This window comes from Rhinichthys klamathensis, unplaced genomic scaffold (genome assembly GCF_029890125.1).
Source record: "Rhinichthys klamathensis goyatoka isolate OS25496 unplaced genomic scaffold, OSU_Roscu_1.1 h1tg000004l_1, whole genome shotgun sequence".
Taxonomy (NCBI): domain Eukaryota; kingdom Metazoa; phylum Chordata; class Actinopteri; order Cypriniformes; family Leuciscidae; genus Rhinichthys; species Rhinichthys klamathensis.
Genome location: NW_026606557.1, coordinates 6,392,778 through 6,414,484, shown reverse-complemented (window position 1 = coordinate 6,414,484; position 21,707 = coordinate 6,392,778). Strand labels below are relative to the sequence as shown.

The following is a 21,707-nucleotide window of genomic DNA, read 5'->3' as shown; positions in this document are numbered from 1 at the left end:
TAGACTCCCAGAATCCTGGAAGGAGCTATTTATTCTTATTTTCTTATACTTACAGTCACCAGATCCGGTTTTCCTAGCCAATGTTTTCCTAGCCTAAAACTGGAATTAACATAGAAAGCAAACATAGACTGTCAAAATGTAAACATGTTTGATACTGAAGAGGAGTGCTGATGGAGATTACTGTGAGATTATTTTTGGATAATTATTTTGTAGTGTAAATTTTGTGTTGATTAATTTTGACAATTATTGTGTTGTGATCGTGAATGGTGAGAATTTGCATAGCAGAGGGAGACGATGAGAGTTCATGTTCTCTAACTTCTGTAAAAAAAAAAAAAGTTCAGCCAATAAAGTAAATTTTGCCAATTTAGTCAAACCCATTTGAGGACCCTTCATTTCATCCCTTTTTTCAATCCCTTAAAGGATTAGTTCACCTCAAAATGAAAATTTCCTAATAATTTACTCACCCCAATGCCATCCAAGATATCCATGTCTTTCTTTCCCTGAGTGGAAGAGAAAATAAGTTTTTTGAGGAAAACATTTCTGGATTTTTCTTCGAATAATGGACTTCAATGGCAACCAACGTTTTCAAGTCCAAATCAATGCAGTTTCAAAGGTCTTTGAAGTGCTTCAACGGGCTGTGCATGATCGCAACTGAGGAAGAGGGTCTTATCTAGCAAACGATAGGTCATTTAAAAAATATATATATATATATATACTGTATATATATACTTTTTAACTACAATTGTTCGGATTGAGCTGATCTGCAACGCGCCATCACGTTGAAAGGTCACGCTCGATGTCTCCGGCGCCGGCGGAAGTACCGCCCCACTGTTTACAAAGCGACAGTGCGAAGGAGGATAGTTCAAATTGTATTGTATGTTGAATGACATATTTATGTCTTTGTGTCATATTATTGTTTAAAATGGTCCTTACATGTGCGTATCCTGGGTGTACACACACGTAAATCTCAATGTTTAAATCTCATCGAGCGTGACCTTTCAACGTGATGACGTAGTTCCCAGCACGTTGCAGATCAGCTCAATCCGAACAATTGTAGTTAAAAAGTATATATATATATTTTTTTTTTAAATGACCTATTGTTTCACTAGATAAGACCCTCTTCCTCAGTTGCGATCATGCACAGCCCGTTGAAGCACTTCAAAGACCTTTGAAACTGCATCGATTTGGACTTCAAAACGTTGGTTGCCATTGAAGTCCATTATTCGAAGAAAAATCCAGAAATGCTTTCCTCAAAAAAACGTATTCTCTCTTCCACTGATGAAAGAAAGACATGGATATCTTGGATGGCATTGGGGTGAGTAAATTATTAGGAAGTTTTCATTTTGAGGTAAACTAATCCTTTAAGTGTCATGCATGTTTAAAGAATATCGAGTTGTCACTCTCCATATGTCCTTTCTTTTTGCCCTCAGTAATTCAGGGCCAACCATGAAGACTTCCGAAGTGAGATTTGCTCCTGCAGCTTTGTGGACGGTTAACACCAGAGGAAATCCTTTATGGCTTGTCTGACTCTGTGTTCCTCTGTTGAAAGTGGGTCTTGTGCTCAGCTCTTTTATCTGGGACTGATTGATGGGGTTTCCACAGAGCTTGAGTGCTCTCCCAGCTTCACTACTGAAGTTTAATCGGAGGCCGTGCCTTGCCCTCAGCCCTCCCTCTGCTTCTTCTGTGACCCACAGGAGTATTTCAGAATCTATTCGTTACTACTGGCCCATGGTAGAGCAATCAGATGTTCCCCGTGAGCCTCCTACATCACAATGAGCATTTCATACATTTGGGTTCTGTCTGTTATTTTTGTTCAGCAAGGTAAACTTCACCCGAAAATGAAAATTCTGCCATTATTCACAAAACAGAGATGTTTAGCAGAATATCCAAGCTGCCCTTTTTAATAGAAAGAAAATGGATGGTGATTTATACTGTCAAGCTCTAATGAGAAAAAAAAATGTTTCAAGTCTACTGAAGCCTTAGCTTTGTGTGAGAAAAAGACTGAACTTTTTATTGTTTAAAGTCGACGGAGCCCCTGAGGGGACATGAAGAAAAAAAATATATAAGATGGTTCACGAGTTCACACTTACATATAATTAAATAGAGTAAAGGTTATGTGTATTGGGCATGCTATCCGAGGGGAGGGCTTCGAGCTCAGAATTTGTCCCGAACCCAGAGTACTCCCCTCATCCCAGACAGGGATAGTAATAGTTAGAAGTGAGGAGATGGGGTGGTGGAGGGATGCTAGAAAACTGTCATAGCAAATGCAAAGTTTCTTGGGGAACGCAAAAGTATTAACATATAATTTTTTTTCTCCCATCTTATTTATTTTTTACCATCACCATGCCCCTTAATGAACTTCATCTTAACGTCTTTACGCTTTACAAATCTTCTCCTGCGTACTTCTACAATCTGAAACTAAAAACTTTGAATAGCAATGTTTTTGGTACCAATATGCACAAGAACCAATAACTTTTGACGTATAAATAACACATAAAGCCCTTGAAAAGCGTAAAGCGTCTTAAAGATGCATGCAAGCATGAATGACATTTGAAAGCCATGTAAATATTTTCATGAGCCACATAAAAGTGCAGCTTGGACATTCTGCAAAATGTCTCCTTTTTTTCTTAGAGGTTTGGAATGATATGAGGGTTAGGAAATGATGACTCTGGGTAAACTATTCCTATAGATGTACTTCCACATCAGGGCACAAACATAGTTTGGTCACCGATATGTTATTATTATATATTGTAAGTTTTAGGGTGTGTCACACTTGGCAGGTTTGATTAAAATCAACCCTGATTGCTCTGTTAGTGCGGTTAATTTGAATAAGTGTGAACGCTGCCATCCGAATCCTGGTGCGCATCAAACAAGTAGACCGAGACCCCTGAAAAGATGGGCCTCAGTCCACTTCTAAATTAACTCTGGTGTGGTTTGACTGAAATATGAACGCAACACGGACCAAAGACATGTAAAAGAATCAAAAACAGGACATGATGTTGCATCTTTTTAGATGCGACCCTAAAAAGGACAGAATGCTCAAGCATACCTGTTTTTTTCTCATCGTAGTCACGGTGTTGCCCATCACATTTTGGTACAGGAAAGCGTCTCCTCACAGCCGATCTTCATTTGTGTGTGTGACGGAGAGATTCCTGCCACTGTTCTGACTCCTTTAGTCATTTTATAAGCTCTTCACGAGTTCTCAGCTCCATCGTATAACATAATTTGTTCACAAAATATACATCGTAAAAGCCTTTTTTGTTTTGTGTCTTTAGGTTCGGTGTTTAAAAAAACAGTGTGAACGCTAAGCGAACCAGGACAAAATGTATCATTTACTTTTTTGGTCCGGACCAAAACCAAGAGAACCGAACTACAAGTGTGAGCACACCCTTAAACTATACTTCTGTTCTCGCTCTTTCCCTTTGTTGGGCTTTGGGTGAAGGCCAACATACTGCCTAGATAACACGGTCTGGCCACATGCTGCCTGTGACGTGACTCTGAAACCAACCTACTACTGTGAACGTAACTGCATGTAATGTTGTAGTACATGATCTGCCATCCACTGGCAGTGCAAGAGAAGTTGGATGTGTGACATTTGCCCTTGTGGTGCCAAAGCCACACCGCTTGTCGCAACTCACTTGTTGCATGAACTGGCTGGCGCAAACCCAACATTTGACTCTAAAACCCAAACCTGTTCTAAGGTTTAGTGTTTGTTGATACACTTGCTGATACCTGCCATATTCCCCATGGTCTAGGATAAAGGCCCAGGTCTGGCAGAAAAATGAAACCGTCATGAGAGGATCTTCTTTGGCCAGGAGTGGTATAGAAACCCATGCCAAACTGCAATATCCTGTTTTAAATGTGTACTTTTAAATGTGTAACCAGTAATATGACTGGTTTTATTTTCTGTGCAAATTGTTGAAAATTCTTCTTAAATAATTAACAATGACCTGCACCCCACGCTGTGTAAAACATACAAGTTACAGTGTCTCCAAGGTTGATGCAGGCACTGATCAGGACAATCATATTCTTCTTCTCCATTCATGCATGATTTTATGTGGACAGACAATCAGGTAATAAGGCCATGTGGATAACTGAACACGCAAGCCTTAGAGGCACTCTGGAAAGTCCCCGAAGGCAAATACGGGAAGAATCTCAACAATGTCGTATGAGAAAATGGAATGCTATGCATGTCAATGCAGTCTCTTTGTCTTGAGTTTGAACTCTGGAGTTGAGGAGGAACCTGGGGTCCAGAATTAAAACATCTCTCTGCCTGATTCTGCTGTTTAAGGGCCGAAAGGGAACTGACATCAGAATGGATATTTCCCAAACTGACAAATCAAGACAACCACAAATGCTTCTTCATTTTGTTGCCTTGCCTTCTCTTAAAATTATTTCATGTGTAGTCTTTACTCGTTGCATTCTTGAGGAATTTAAGGGAACTAGGGTGAGTTTGTGAATTTTAGTAATGCTTTCCTGATTAATCATTTACTAAAACATTCAGTGAAGATAGTGTGTGGTTTTGTGAATGCAGTTTCATATCCATAATTCTCTTTAAATACAGCCTCTACTTTTCTGAATAAATCCTTGTCCCATTTTATAATCCCCTGGTGGCTTAGTTTAATGTCATAATTTAACAACGGTGTTATGGCTGCCAATGCATGTTGTTACATTTACTTTCACACTTTGAGGAAAACTCTCAGTGAAATTAAGGCCATGTCCACACTAATACGGTTTCGTTTGAAAACGTATATTTTTCTCTCCGTTTTGGCCTTCCGTCCACACTGAGACGGCGTTTTAAGTCAATGAAAACGTAGCTTTTGTAATACGCTCTCCAAAGCGGATAAATACGCCGTTTTCCCGTTGTGGACTGTGAAGCCGGAGGTATTTGAAAACGATGACGTAATTTTAGTCATGTGATCCATGTTGTACCAATAGATATTCATGTTTACCGGTATTGTGCCAGTTATGTGCTATTCACTTTTACACTGTTGCTAAAATATGTTTCTTTGCTCACTCTTCATATCACAGTACTGTAAATATGACAGAAAATGTACTCACATTTGCTGTCCTGCGGCAATACAGGAGAGCAGTTGCGTTTTAGACCAAACATATGGTGGCTGAGTGCGACCTGGACGCATCAGTAAATGGTGAGATATTTTGCTAAATAAAATTATCCTGTTAGAAGAATTGACCTATAACTTTATTATTTATTTTTCCATCCTCAGTGAGCTTTTGTGAGGTTTCACGCATGCGCAGTAAGGTGAATTTAAAAGTTTCTCATCCACACTGAAACGTCGGAAAACGCCTGAAAACGCTAGTGTGGACGGAGAACGTTTTTAAACGAAAACGCCGTTTTCAAATGTATCTGGATTAATGTAGACGTAGCCTAAGTGTGTGTGTGTAACATGCCATACACTGCAGAAATGATGAATTAGACTTGTAAATGAGTCTGGATGGGCACCTGAAATATACACCATTGGACTGGCTAAGACAAAAAGAAAGGCTATGTTTGGAATATTGTACTTAGTTTTAAAAAGCAGTATGCAACTATAAACATTTCAGCTACTCTGGGCCAAATGGCTACACCATATAAAGAGCCTTATACGGGGCCACAGAGTAATGGTGAATGAAAATCAGTGTGTAAATTTGAAGTGGTGGTGGTGACAGTGGTGCTGTTGAAAGATTAATTACATCACAATTTCAATCAACGAGTCACTAAAAGTACATTATTACTAGTTGCTGAGTGTTACTTGCTTATGCCCATCCCGGGAGTGATCTCCAGAGTCCTCTGTCCTTGACCATTCTTTCCAACTGGTTCCAGGTGTAGCCCATCTTGGTGATTGTCAGCCTCAAGGTCACGTCACCAGGTGTTTCTTGAATGGCCTCTTCTCTGCTTTCCTTGGGGGTTCCACTTCAATGCCTATTGCTGTTGGTTGGCACCTTGGCGGATTACGAAGGTTGTGCCCTATCTTCTCTAACTGATTTCTTCTTCAGCAGGGAATTGGTGTATTCTTTCCCAAAGATTGGTATTGCTGATGGTGTCAGGCCAGTGGATCTGGAGAATACTTCTGAGACAGTAGGTTGGGACCTTCATAATGGTCATCTTGGGGTTTCAGCTCCATTCAGCAACACTGACTTCATGTAGAGTTGAATAGGCAGATCTTTGCTGCCAAGGTCATGTCTCTGGAGCCCCAGATGTTCTTGGGCTGTATGAAGGCCACTCTTGCTTTGCCAATCCTTGCCTTGACATCTGCATCTGTGCCGCCCTGTTGGTTAATGATTCTGTGCAGGTAGGTGAAGGACTGGACTTCATCCAGGGGACTTCCATTCAGAATGAATGGATCCCTGCTTGTGGATTTTATCTTGAGAATATTGGTTTTATCTTGAGAATATTGGTCTTCTTATCTCTGTTAAAGTTGAGGCCAATCTGAGATGAAATAGATGCTTGCTGAATGTACATGGGTTTTATACACTCATTATTGCGGTGCATTATGGAACTGAATGAGTCCACAAGATAATCTCAAAGGTTTCAGGCACTTAACAATATCACTTTTTTGTAACAAACTTGGCGAAAAATTCACACACAAAAATCCAACTATTAACTCACAGACTGACAGTCAGTCTGAACAAACACAGAGAGGTGGAGTGATACAGAAAGTGAAAAGACCCAGTGCTGTTGGACTGTATATTAACACTGCTGGTCGAGCAAATTCGAGAGCTGCACATAACTGATAAAAACAAAAAACAAACAAAAAAAACAGTCCATTTCAATGTTACCACATGAAAAAAAAAAAATCAATTTACAAAGTGTTCATACTGTGGCCATTTGTCTATATACTGTGTATGCCTACTGTTAAACAAATATAGCCTAATAATCTATTAGAAGAAAGAAAGAAGTCCGTGTAATTTCTCAAGTGTGTCATGAGGTCTGGACGTCTGATCATGTGCTCATCCACACCCCTTTATCTAAATGAGTTTCTGTCACAAACCGCAGTCAGATCATGTTTAAACATATAGCAACTTAAACAACTACTCCCCAACAATATCACACGACTGTAATAACAGTTGAGAGGAATTCATAAACTCTTGTCCTGTATTTAACAGACTTCTCTGCTTAGTCATGGCTGTACACACACACACACACATAGTACGAGTCTCTGCGCCTCCCAGTGTGTGTGTACGCGCACCAATTGGCCACGCACTTGACCGACTCTTGGTCGACACGGGCGGGGCTCCCGGTTTATGAAACTGAATTACCGGCAGACCAAAACTAAACTTACCGCTTCTCGCTGTGTCGTGCGTGCGTGGGAATGTACTCGCTGCTGCGTGGGAACAATCACATGAACGGCTCTACAATGTCTTAACATTGGATTTTATCACTGAGAGCCTCAAGACTGAGAGACTTTGACATCTGCAGCTGTTTATCTTTTGCGCTGCTTTTTAACGTTGGACAAAAATGAAATAAACATAGCCTACACACCCTCGATATTTCACAGGAGTCTGGAGATTTCAGCTGTTAATATTTCACCCCGTTTCGAAGTGCTTGTGAATCGAATAAGGGTAGGTGATCGTTTCTTTCGTAACGATTTATTTTCAGTCTTTGCTGTGTAGGTTAATATAGGCTACGCCAATACCGGTGCGTCTTGAGATCAAATCGATGCATTTATGTGGCATACTGCATCGTACAGTTTTAAAGAATATGCGGTTTCACCATATCGTTTTAATATGTTTGGTGTATTTCAATTCTAAATGATTTTCAGGATGTGTAATGCTTAAATACTTGAACTTGATGTGAGCGCAGTGTTTTTTTTTTTTAAATTACGAGACGTTTGCATGTCGTGGAGGCGCGTGTGCTGTTCCGTGTTTACGACTTCATCCTATATAGTCCAGTTTACTTGATAGCTATATGCTTCATCCTCGTATCCAGTGATATTACAAACCTCATGGTGATTTGCAGGTCTTCTTAGTGCCTATATTAGTTAAACGCTGCATTGGTTGTCAGAGGGTTAGTGTGTTTTCCATACATAGCCTACTAATATCATTCACTTATTTCCTGCACTGGCCACAGTGACGTCAGTTCGAATGTTATTGATGCCCCGCCTCAATAGTGATTTCTTTTTTTTTTATCAGCTGATTGTTGATTACCTGTATTTCATGCATTCAGCCTGTTCAAAACCAAAGGCCACTGCTGGCGATTGTGCGTTGCCCTTTTTCATGTGGGGTTCTGGTAAAGCGCCGCAGTCACACGTGACTTTGAGCGCGCAAAATGTTTTTATAAATCACAAATGAAAATTCAGAAATGCTAATTAATTAGTTGGCTATTTAATGGATTAACGTATGCATATTTATAAATAGTGTTCGGCTTGTGTCGTCTGATTGTGTCATCCTCCCAGTTATAAGTTACTGCTGTCTGTGAAGTATACGCTCTGCAACATATGTTACAGATATACAGGTAGGCCTAAACAAATAAAAATATTTAGATTTTTTCTCTTTTTTCCCCCCAATAATGAGTTTTCTAAAAACGTATATATAACTTGAATAGATCTGTAGTCCCATATGGTTCATCTTTGTTCTTTGTCATAATATTCAGTGTTGTAGAAAGTAGGCGAGAACTGTGTAAAAAATCTCAGTGTTCTATTTGTTTACCTGTATATCTAAAAAATGCATTGGAGAACATCCACTGAGAGTAACTTATATGGCATTAAACCAGTGTTGGGAATAGTGCATTACAAGCAAAGCGAGTTACATAAGCAGATTACTTTTTTAAGTAACTAGTAAAGTAACACATTATTTTTAAATTTCCAACAAAATATCGGAGTTACTTTTCCAAATAAGTAACGCAGTTTACTTATTTGACTGACACCTCTCCCGTCCCCATGTTGAGAGAAATCGAGAGTAATGGTGAGCTCAAGTCCTCCTGGGAAGTTTCGTATTTACAAGGTGGGAAGTCGTGTTTACTATGTCAGGTGCGTTCAAGTCACTTTCTGCGGAGTAAGAAGGCGGTGCAGCATCTCTTAATTAACTGCACAAAAATGCATCAAGGTTTTCAACTTTTCTTCTAGATAATGAAGAACAAAGAATGTGCATCAGGTGTGTTTTGCTTTTTATTTTTTTAAATTAATTTATGAAGCCACTGTAGTGTAAACTTTAAATATTGGTAATATTTATAATACCTATAAATATTGTGGTATTCCTCCATGTTTCTCATTGACACGTGACACATCCCCATCTCGTAAACATCGGGGCTTAAAGAAAATCCTGAACAATCGTTCACAATCTTTCAACATTAATTGAACATAAATGCAGAGATGTTGTGTGTGCTGTGTGTGAACATGATGGTTATTGTAGTTCTATACTAATGTGAGCATGCATTTACTCATCTCACTTGCACAAAACCGATTCAGCAGAGCCGGACAGTAACGGAGTACATTTACTTGAGTACAGTACTTAAGTACAATTTTGAGGGATCTGTACTTTACTCGAGTATCATTTTTGGGGAGTACTCATGACTTTACTCAAGTACATTTGAGAGGCAAATATTGTACTCTTTACTCCAATACATTTCTATCCATAACCGTGAGTACCCGAGGGAAAAAAAAAAAAAAAGGGAAAAAAAAGACAAATCTCGGAAACCCTCAATTTGCTGTTTCCCTCTTAAACGTGATTGGATTGTGCAGGCGCCACTGATTGGGACAGCCTATCAGCAATCACTTTCAGCTTTCCGCCAAAGTCAACTCCATGGTCAGATTTTATATTACACATTAATGTAAGCCAAGCATTTGGTTTGATGTTCTTGAGTATGTGGTGTGTTTAACACAGTCAGGTTCAAATGTGGCAGTGGCGTAGCCACGAGGGATTTCTGATTTCTTAAAAAAAAAACTTTAGGAGGCAAAATATATATTTTACTGATTATGTGAATTACACTGCGCAAATCAAAGTAGGCTACTACCCAGCGAATGAAGAAGGGTTGGCGCTCAGTCTCCACAGTACATAAAATATTAATTTTGTTTTATTTTATTTTTCGGGTTTGCATTTATGAGGAAAAAACAATGTTATGGACGTGTTCTCCGTTACGGACGTGAGCGCTCTGAAAGCGGCATAAAAGATGCTTTAAAACTTTCACAGAGACATCAAACAGAAAACACAAAACCTTTCTTTAACCTGAATTTCGTTTTGCATTAATTGTATCTTAATTTTAATCAATGTTTCATCAACCAATTGCCTGGATTTAATAAATAAGAAGTAAATAGCAGACGATAGATAAGAAACGGAGGCGCCGGCACGTGAACTGGATCTCGTCTCATAAATGAACCGAAACTCAGTGTATAAGGTAGCCTACTTGCCTCTCACAGACATGTCTACTTTTAAACAGAAAAATTAAAAACGAAAGAAAACCGACTACAGACTGCTCTCTGCTTATGTAATCCGTATGAAATATGCATTTCTCTCTGGCGCGTTCACTACTGAAGATCGCGAGTCAGCATCGTCAACTTCATCTAGCCGACACTGACAAAGAAAACACTTGTTTATTAACAAGTGTTTATTAATAAACAATTAAAATATCTCCTTGCTATATTTTACATATTCATAATCATTCCTTTTGCCGGTTCTTTGTGACAGCTTTTAGGTGCTTTATTGGCAGCGCCACCCTTACATGTGGTGTGTGTGTGTGTGTGTGTGCGTGTGTGTGTGTGTGTGTTGTCCCCGCATTTAAAGATGGGACCCCCCAAAAATGTAATTAAATTAAATAAAGCAACATGGTAAAAAGATGAAAATGACTTGATTTTACTTTCAATTCCTTTTACGTTCTCCAAGGTATTAACATTAACATTTTTGTAGGACTAAAGATAAACAGTCCATGTAGGACGTTTCTGTGCATAAATGTAAGCACTGTGGCAGTAGATTAGTAATGCAATATTTAGAAAATCTACTCTTGATACTCAAGTACTTTTAAAAACAAGTACTTTAGTACTTTTACTTAAGTAGACATCTGAATGTAGTACTTTTACTTGTACTTGAGTAAAATTTAGCAAGGGGTATCTGTACTTTTACTCAAGTAACAAAGCTCTGTACTCTGTCCGCCTCTGCGATTCAGTATTCCTCAAAATTATTTTTTTTTAAAACACACACAAAACAGGGAAATGCAAACTCAGAATATGACGCAAACCTGCAATAATTAAATGTTAAATAACACAAATATACTTTATGTATTTAATCTCACTTTATTATCCAATGTATTTGCTGCTGACCTTCAATGATCCAATTCAAACATACTAATAAGCAAAAATGACTTTAGATAAACATCACATATGTGTTTATTTTTTTTATTGCTGAAGTATTGAACTTTCTTCCCCTGCATCTTATTCTTCTGTGATCCAGAATGGCAGCACAGCTGAATGGTTTGAGCTGTGTCCTCTACTTTACAGGAGTAAATTTGCATTTCCTTCAGCCTGAGGCTCATTCACTTCACTTACGGTGTGAAAGGGCCATTACCAAAAATAGAACTTTACACATTACTTTGCATAAAAAGTAACTAGGTAATGCAATTAGCTAATTTTTTAGGGAGTAACACAATATTGTAACACATTACTTTTAAAAGTAACTTTCCCCAACACTGCATAAAACCGAGCTGAACGCACAACAGGGAAAAGGACACAAATAGAAACAGCAATAGCACTAAACAGACAAATGTACTGTGCAAAGCAGAGGACACTTTTTTGCCACAAACAGAATGCCATCATTTTTTAAACAAAGCCTTCCATAATCAAAAGAACGAGACAACATAAACAAAGAATGCACATCAGTATACTATTTTATCTTAAGAAGTACGCAATGACTGTATGGAAAAAATGTAGGTATTACAAAGCAATCTACTCTTATTTGGTACAAATGGAACCTCATACACAGGTAGTGTGTTCGCTTCAAACAGGCTTCCAAGGCACCATAATGTCATATCTAATGATCTAAAAACCAGTTCCAGGGGAGCACAACTAACTGAATATTTAATGATTGTGATACAAATTGAGATGCATCCATATGCCATACTTCCTGCGACTACAGCACTTTTTTCAGGTTTCGAAACACAACCCGCATGTTAGCCTTTTAGGGGCGGTGTGCCGCTTCAGGCAATGCTTATGTGTTTTAAAAAGCCATTTACTGGCCTGCATCTAATTCAGTGTCCCTGTGAAACATTATCGCTGATGTTTTGCATGCATATACACAAGAGATAGTCAAGAATACAAGCAGTTATTTTACTGGGAGGGCTAGAGCGTCTATTCTGAAGTTTGTGCTGCGCGAGGTGTCCCTGGCCTGTCGCCACATCCCACTCCAGCTTGTGCTCGCAATGCTTTCGAAACATTATCTCATTCAGGGGATCATCATTCATGGTGATGTAACAAGCCCGATTAAGCCGGGCTTCGATCGACTGTCGTCATTATGTGTCGCAGGTGCGCTCCAACTGGGCTCTAGGTCGACACAGTAGAGGAAAGGACAAGGGGAGGATAGTGCTGGAGTAGGTTGATGCCGCAGGTGGCTGTAAGTAGTAATGGAGAAGAGTGATCATATGTGGATGAGTCACACGGCAGTGTGTGTCCGTCTGACTGTCGGTCTGTCTAGCCAAGAGTGGATCGCTTTCATTACATGTGGTTTTGTTTTCTTTCAAGCTTCCCAATTTAAAAGACATTTCTGGCAATGAAACTGTTTATTAAAGTGGCGTGTGTGTTTATTAAAGTTCTGATGTGCCAAATTGCACTCTGTTTGTATTAATTGCCTGACTGGGCCGGATATAACAACATCGGTTCGACCAGCGATTTGTCAAACAATGGTAGAGAGCAGAGGGTTTCACGCCAACAGCAGTTTGCAGCGATTAAAGCCACCGCCGTCGTTGATTTCCAATAGGTATGTTTACATGCACTCATTTCCGTCAATCCAAATGAATCCAATCCGATTTCAGATAAAGTTTTGATTGTATGAATGAACCCTAAACCTTGCAATCCAATTCACATGTTTGTATTCTGAACAACAACAAAAAAAGAAAACGGTGAAAGCTAGAGTGATAATGTCACCAGAGCTACTGTAGCCGTGTTTCTGTTACAGATTTGGGCGAAACTTTTGTGATATTTTCTAAATGTCGATAAAAACTTACGAAATTACTGCGTTTCCATTAACAAATGTTTTGTGACTAAAACATAAAAAGTCAAAGGTGTGACTCTTTATTTCTTTTTGTGAGATGACCATGTGTTCTTTTTATCTATGTGTAACCCCTCCACCCGGGTCCTTCTCACCCCGCTCTGAGCGGGTCTCGAACCAGGGTGTCCGGCGTGAGAGTCAGGCGCTCTAACAAGGAGGCTAAAGACTGCAGCCACTGGCATCTGTCGCTAGAGAGCCTTTTGAGATCAGAGGAGTGAGGTTTACTTGCACAGCGACTACTAGCTGGCCTCCGTTACACTCACCCCCCTAAACCTCACTCCCATCCGGGTCACGGCACCAATGTGACTGTGTGTGTTTGTGCGGATGGAATCACACTGAGAGCAGGTGGATGGTCACTCAAGAATATTCTTTACTGAGCCTGAGACAAACGACCAAAAACTGGTTAGTGGGCAGTGCATTTACGCATCAATGTTGCTCATAGATCAGCAGGAGAGATGTGAAACTCTGCTGGTGGTGACGTAACTCCGCCCGCAATATCACGCACACAAATGCGAGTGACGCAACAGCCAATTGCAAGTTTGCCCATTTAAAGCGTGAATTTATAAACATTATTTTAAACTCTGTTACATATGGACAAGACAATATGAAATTCTTCTCAAAGTAGCCTACTTTTTTTTTTTAACCAGTTCCTTGTACGTCAGAAAGAGCTCATCTGCGGTCTGAATAGCACCATGTAGATTTAGCATGTGTTGTGAAATGACATCCTTTGTCACCGCAGGTACATTGGTGGTCTTGTGGTTTACTGTAACAGGGGTTGCAAAACAGCAATAAGCAAGGATTGAAGGTAATAATGTTGTTTTACTATCAGATTCAGCACTACTTAAGTATAACCAAGTTCTTCCTGTTATGTGTCAAATAGAAACATTATGTTGAAAAGAAAATTCTAAGTAACAGTATCGCTTTCATAAGACATGTTCACTGACTTGTTTGACAACTTTTGAAAGAAAAGACTATTGTCACTTAAAGTTGCTAAAACGAGTCTGCCTTTTCCCCACTGCTCTAATGCTTCAAGTTTCATATTTTCAAAGAAGCAGCATTCGAATTGTGTCAGAGCTGTTGGGGACGTCCCAGCAGCACACCTCCCTCTTCGAAAGTGGACTTCATTAACACACCACTTATTCGCACATATTTTAAAAATGTTTAGAACTCGCACGTAAATTCACATGCACTTTTAGAAACATGCAGTCCCTGTTTGGCTTCTGGAATAAATTAATGTATCTTTTTTTTAATCAAAATTGCAGCTGTGCCAGAAGATGTATTAACTGGAACATGATCTCATGTGGTTTCATTTTTTTTTGCTGATTTCACTGACTTGATTAACTTGACCTCTGTGAACCCGGCATTTTCTTTGGGAGCGTTTTCTTACATTTAATCATGCACTAACTACTAATATTAACATTATCTAAAAATACCTTCTTGTATATATTATACATGTGGCAGCACTAAAGGTTGACGCATAATTATAGTCATTATGTGAGTAAACAATCATAAATCGCATGGAGAATTGTAACGTGCATAAATAGTAAGAGAGGCTGTGCTGTATTGCTAAACTGTTAGGCACAATGCGCAGCTGTTTTTCACACCTATATTGTATATTTCAGCACATTTTATTCGTTTTGCACTTTAAAAAAAGCAGGAATGCTCTAGATGTGTTTGCTGGGTGAAAAAAGATTGTGGCAAATATTCTTGGAGTCTGTTTTGGAGCATAAATCATGTTCTCTTAAAATGTGATTTCTGTGTCTTGCCTGTTTCAGGTGTTGTTTGATTTGGTAAGATCTGACAGATTGTGGCATGCTCTTAAACATTTTTCTGTAACTATGATGCAATTCTTCAGGGCTGTTCTTTAGATCCCTGAGATTCAGATGCCTTCCTGTCCTGTGCACATGTTACTGGCATAATTAAGTGACTTTGGGTTCTCAGACTAATCCACATGACTTTAATGAGCAAAAGGGTTTCTCAATGAGACGGTGAGGGTTTATTAAGTCCAGAAACAGTGCTGCTGGTGTGAAATGATGTGTAAGTGTGTGAGCGTGTAATTTTGGAGGGTTTTGGTAATGTTGTGGGTGTTTCCACAGGAAGGGCTTTGATCAGTAGAGTGTCTTGCATTGGGTTATGTTTTACCCTCTATTGAGATTCAAATAATTATATTAAAAGCTGATATAGGTTGGCAGATCATTTACAAATTACAGCTGCTTCAATCTGTTATTTAAGAATATTGGCTTTTCTACCTTGCTGAAAAATCCAGTATTCCTGATCACCACCATAAGGTATATTTTGTATGGTATCATGCATGGTTGCTGGTGGACCAGTTACACCAGATCAGTTTTGCTTGAGAACAGCATGATTAGGCTGGTCCACCAGTTAGACCAGCCTGGAAAAACATGGATCTCAGGCTGGTTTAGGGTATACCTATCATACGTTTTGCATGGAGTGTTTCTGTGTTAGATATTTCAGGTTAGATTTTTATGTTTTTCATATGAAGCTTTGCTTTCATAATCTCTTCACTTTAGAGGCCCGTGGAGAACATCAGGCAGATTGATGGAGTGGCCGTAGGGAGCTTCCTGGTGGGTCGGTTGATTTGTGGGCTTGCTGTCAAAGCCAAATTTAGATACAAAGTCAAAAACGCATTTTAAATAGACAAAAAGTTATAGTATCATCATGTCAGCCCATTTAAGCCACAGTGCTGGTTTCTATCATATACAATGTTTTCAATAAGTCTTCCCCACACAAGCGCCACTGCACTTCTCTATCACACATTCACTGCAGATCGAAGGAATTGTACCAAGTGTAATGGTGCATTGAATTAATGTCGAAATTAACATGCGAGTTGAGCACACTTGAACACAATTATACTTTCTTTAAAGTCGCAATGAAACAAAAGTAGCGACAAATAATTTCTTCCTTAATGTGATGTACATCCGAGTGTAACGGATTAATGAAAAAGAAAAAATATAGGTTAGGGACTTGGTTCTATCCATCGGTTGTTGATTGGGTTTGGACATTGCACTCAAAAATTAATGTGTGCTTGAAGTTTATTGTGGTAGGTCAAGGTGTAAGCGGGCCAAATGATTAAAGAAATCCAGCATTCGTCACCAGAGAGAAGTCTGTCGTTTTCACTGGAAGAGCAAGTTATGTCCAGTTCTTGATATTAACTATCAACTATGACTTTTGCCTCAATATACTCAATATAATTGCTGCTTATTAATAGTTAGTAAGGTAGTTGTTAAGTTTAGGTATTGTAGGATTTGGGGATGTAGAATATTTTCATGCAGAATAAGACATTAATATGTGCTTTATTAGTAGACTTTAGTAATATGCATGCTAATAAGCAACTAGTTAATAGTGAGAATTGGACTCTAAACTTAAGTTTTACCGAAAGTAAAGCATTTCTCAAGAAGATCGGTTTACAAAATAATAGACAGGTTGAATTTTCATTTCATGCCAACTTTAAGCCCCGATTTTGCAAGTTATGGGTGTGTTAGTTAAAGAACCTTGGCAGAAGCATATTGTTAACATGCAAAATAATTTGTCATTGTAAATGATGATGATGATGAAAAAATAGCAATAAGGCTTACAATGCTCATTTAGCTGGTTAATGAGGAGACAAACTTATGACCAAACACTTTTAACACAGTATAATTCACACACCTAATGTGCATCCATTTTTCCTCATAATGTTGCATTAGTGATAAAAAGTTTACAGTATGAAATTGTCCAGCAAGTAAGTCGAGAAAATCGCTAACCCTAATGCACATGCTGTGTTTACGATTTCTGAATATGTAAACTTCCCACAAGGACACTTCTTAAGTTCTGCTGTCGCCTCTCTTTGAAATTGCATTGTGCCCTAAGCAGGTAGCCTAACTTTTTCTGAGAAGCTCCCTATTCCCTCCCCACCACCAGCCAATCCATCCTGCTTCTATTTCTATCTGTGTGCGTATGAATTTTTTGGGGGGTGTAATTCTTCTTCCTGTGAAATGTAAGAATGTCTATTTTAGACATTAAAATACAGTGAATATTTACTATTGACTGCATAATCCATTAGGCAGTAGTTTATATTGGGTCTTGGGCTGTTGTTTTGTCCCGTCTGTAGTTATGCCTGTGTGCTAATATTATTGCAGTGAGGATGAAGGGCCACTTTTAAATAGGTCGGCCAGCTCGCCTGTCTCTATCTTTAGCATACAGTGTGGCATGAGTCTGAGGCTGCCGACCCTGTTTGTCTACTTGAAGTCATGTGCAGTCTGGACAGAATCAAACTAGTCTAGACTTCAAACCAAAAACTGAGGGCGTGTTTTGTGCCGCTGTGTGACTTGGCCTTCAATGGCCTTTTGGGAGTAGGTGGATGCATGATGACTAATAATAACTGACAAGAAGATTCCTGTAAGGTCAGTGTGAACGCATTGCACAACCTTCCATTGTTTGTTCTCAGAGAAGGGCTTTAAAAAAAAAAAATTCCAGTGATTTTGTTATATTCTGTTAAACATTATGTCACCAGATGTGTTGTTTGGGGCGTTCAGCATACTTTGCTTGAAACTATGTGGATGCCATCCAGCCAAGTCTCCCTTCCATTAGTCATATCTTGGCACTGCTATGTGCCCGCCAAATGATGTAAACTCTTTCAAATATGCAGGAGGTGGATCAAGCATTTTGGAAAGGCAGAAAAGAAGCAAGCGCCACATGAGGCCTCTTCTTTTGGGAAACAAAAACAGGAAAAAGAGAACAATCGAGCGCTTGCCATGTTGACGGCAAGCATCACGATAAAAACACAGCAGTAATAGAAGCTGTTAGATTGCTGCTCTGGGATGCAGCCCAGATTTTCGCTCACACTCTTGCACAAGCGTGGCATGCACAACTGCAGACTCATCACGGCACACTCACTCCCATGTGGAGCGCTGACGAGAGCACTTTCCTTCTGTTCTTGTCTTGTCTGTCCACAGCCATGGTAAGCTAGTATGTGTCACACATGCTCCTGCTCTGGTGTGTGCGGGGTCTGAAGGAAGGAAACCAAGCCTGCCTGCTTGAAATTGCTGTTTCTCCCTGTTTGTATGAGCTGCAGGGGCCTGCTGCTGTTTTCTTCTTCCTCGTTCTCTCTCTCTCCCAAACCAACTGTGTCTTTTCCCCTCCACCTTAATTGCGTGTTGTCAACACCGCTCAAGGTCACTCCCAGCTCTCCACCGTGAGCAATCCCAAAAGCAGCAGAAATGATTCTGACGTGTGAATGACCGCTTGCTTAGACCTCTTTAATGCGGGTGACTGAAAATGTACAACTTTGCCAAGCCTGCAAAACTCTATGACTATAACAGAGATGAGTGGCTTAATGGGAGCTGTGTGGCTCCTGTCGTATTTGCACTCGCTTAAGTAGAGCTCTCAGTGCAAGCCTTTCAGTCGCGTTTGAGAGGAAAATTATTTGGGGCGTAGCGGTGCTGGTGTATACTTTCTTTCAGCATCTCATGTCATGAGCATCTCATTTTTAAAATGGTTCTTCAAACTGCATGGTTCCGCTAGCTGTTTTTAAACGTAAAAACACTTGCTTTGTGTACGCCTTTGTGTATGCAAATGGTTGCTTGGTAACGTAAAAACAAACCGATGCTCTGGACAGTTGATAGACCAACGCTACTTTTGCGTCATCGAAGGGTAACGCCCCTTTTTTTGGGGGGGGGAAACAAACGGATTCCCCTGAGAACAGAACTCGCTCTAGATCTGCTAAGTTTCTTGATAGCAAAAATGGCACAAACATACACACTCTCTTTGCCGGCCGAGGACCGTGAGCGGTTGAAGCTACTGGATACGGGTTACAGAGGTGTCCCTTTGAAATGGTCGAAAACTGGATTAATGACCCCACGCAGTGGCCAAATATGGACTATTCAGACATCTAACGTTACCACTATCTCGTGGAATCACCAAGTAAGTAGCCTATTTTTTTTTTTGTCATTAACACACTCACAGTATGACAAACTAGACGATGAGGCCATGTCACTTGATCATATTTAACTTGATATAAGATATTGACAGTTTTGTTGTCGACTAGCTATACTATACTGTTGAAATAGTGGCAGGCTAGGACTAAAGTAGACTTGGCTGGTTTCTACTTGTGTCTAGAAAGTGCTAAGACTTTGAAAGTTGCAAAAAGGTTTACAGTGTACGGCAATAATGTATAGGACCAATGTATGTATGTATGTACGGGGCAATCAAATTGGGTGTTGTGACATTAAGCTATCCTATCTAGCCTAGAAGGCTTGATCTACTGCCGTTCGTTTTGTTACATGTAGCCTAGAGCAGTGGTCGTCGAAAAGTCATATAGGCCTAAAGCACTTTCTAGACACAAGCAGAAACCAGCCAAGTCCACTTTAGTCCTAGCCTGCCACTATTTCAACTGTAAAATCTGTTAACAGCCAAGGTAGCGTGCCTAGTGAGAGCTAATCACGTAACGTTAGCTGCTAGTAGCTTCGTCTTTCTAACTAGTATAGCTAGTCGACAACAAAACTATGTCAATAGCTTAAATCAAGTTAAATATGATCCAAGTGACATGGCCTCATCGTCTAGTTTGTCATACTGTGAGTGTGTTAATGACAAAAAAAATAGGCTAACGTTACTTACTTGGTGATTCCACAAGATAGTGGTAGATGTCTGAATAGTCCATATTTGGCCACTGCGTGGGGTCATTAATCCAGTTTTCGACCATTTCAAAGGGACACCTCTGTAACCCCGTATCCAGTAGCTTCAACCGCTCACGGTCCTCGGCCAGCAAAGAGAGTGTGTATGTTTGTGCCATTTTTGCTATCAAGAAACTTGGCAGATCTAGAGCGAGTTCTGTTCTCGGGGGAATCCGTTTGTTTTCCCCCAAAAAGGGGCGTTACCCTTCGATGACGCAAAAGTAGCGTTGGTCTATGGGCCAGCGCTTCATCATCACGAAAGTTTAAGCCTTGCCAATTGAAATATTCGAGCTCAAGACGACACGAAAGGGAACTCACGTTACTCACGTGTGTGGGAAGTTTAAACATATAAAGCACATGCCCAAAAAGCAGCGTATCAGACAGCACGCGAACAGTGAACTGAGCTCTCTTTCACGCCTTCTTGACCTTGAACAGACATGCTCAAACAAAATTGTCAAAATGCCTTAAGTTTTGGCAAGTATCCTTGTAAACAGTCAGTTACTTCTTAACTGAACGTAAACAGTTGAGAAATAAAACACGTGTGTAACAGTAGGCCTATATTGGATCTGTGGAGCTCTTAAAGTGACAGCAGCCTAATTTTCCCTCTGCTGACTGTGTTTTTAATCTTACAAAATCGAACAACAAAAGACAAAGAATAATCCCTCATTGCTATTTACTGAATAACTTTTGTAACTTTAATAAGGATGTTTCACGGCTGGTAAAAAATATGTATGGCCAGTAAATTTTAAACAATAAAGTCACCGGACATTGGTAGTTGTGGCAAGAAGTTAGTTTAGTGTATGACCACTTTTATGATACTTTAATTGACCTTTTTTTTATATTGGAGCTTGATACACCCAATTATCTTTCACAGTAATACGAGTGCCCTTGATAATATTCAAAAATTCTCCTTTTGTATTCTGAAGAAAGTAAGTCATACAGGTTTGTAACGACATGTGGGGTGAGAAAGATTACTTTCAACTGACATTGTGGCAGAATTTAAGCAGACTGTGAAACTGTGTCATCAGCCCACATGCTTGTGCCCCGGGTTAGACCGCTCGCCTAAACCACAAGAACCAGATCTGCACCTTCAAGCCCTGCTGTCTGCTTCCCAGCGTTTCATTTTCATGATAATGAGCTTCACCTGCGCAGGAGTCATATACACTTATCAGTGTTTGCATTTGCAACATGCACATGAAAGGGATGGGCTTTGTGTGATAAGATCATTTCCTTTCCCATGATCTCTGCCATCAGTGGGGGAAGGGATTCCAGAAAGACCAGATGTTCAAACAACATGTCAATTAATATGATCGAGCATTAAAAAAAATTCCAGGAGCTGCATGTCTCCAGTAATAAATGACTCCCGACAGTAGTTTATATATAGAGACAGACATGCACACAGTTTTTGAAGTTTGAGGTACTGGGCAGATGTAGTATTTGATGCTCAGTGCACAGAAGTCATGAGTGCGTGAGGATAGAGTCATACCCAGCCCTTGCACTTCCCTTTCGTGGTTTTTTTCTAAGTTGCTTCGACAGGGCACTTGGCTAACACCCTCTTTTGAAGATCATTCAAGATATAGTGATCTCAGTGCCGCTTAAACCTGGCGGCATCCTGTTCAACCTGACATTTCAGAGGACGTCTTTTTTGTAACGGTACTATTTTAGTATCATTTATACACTATTATAGCTTTAATTCATATTTTGAATTTGCTTTTATTTTTCAGTTTTTCATTTAAATTTTAGCTTAATTGTTAAAAAGTGCTTTTGTCTCTTTTTTATTTCTAATTAGGTTTACTTTTATTTTTATATATTTAGTTTTACTTCCGGTTTTAGTTTTAATTTATG

At 39.6% G+C, this 21,707-nt stretch overlaps 1 protein-coding gene across 3 annotated transcripts in view; it reads left to right on the top strand.

Moving 5' to 3' along the window:
- The first annotated feature begins 7,210 nt into the window (after window positions 1-7,210).
- The window catches only part of rhbdf1a (rhomboid 5 homolog 1a (Drosophila)), a 56,135-nt gene continuing 41,638 nt past the window's right edge, over window positions 7,211-21,707 (top strand). For 2 of the 3 annotated variants that reach the window (XM_056252737.1, XM_056252728.1), the window contains exon 1: window positions 7,211-7,563. The gene's annotated coding sequence lies outside the window, so the exon portion shown is untranslated. The remainder of the gene's footprint in view (window positions 7,564-21,707) is intronic. The other variant, XM_056252744.1, reaches the window with a different exon arrangement.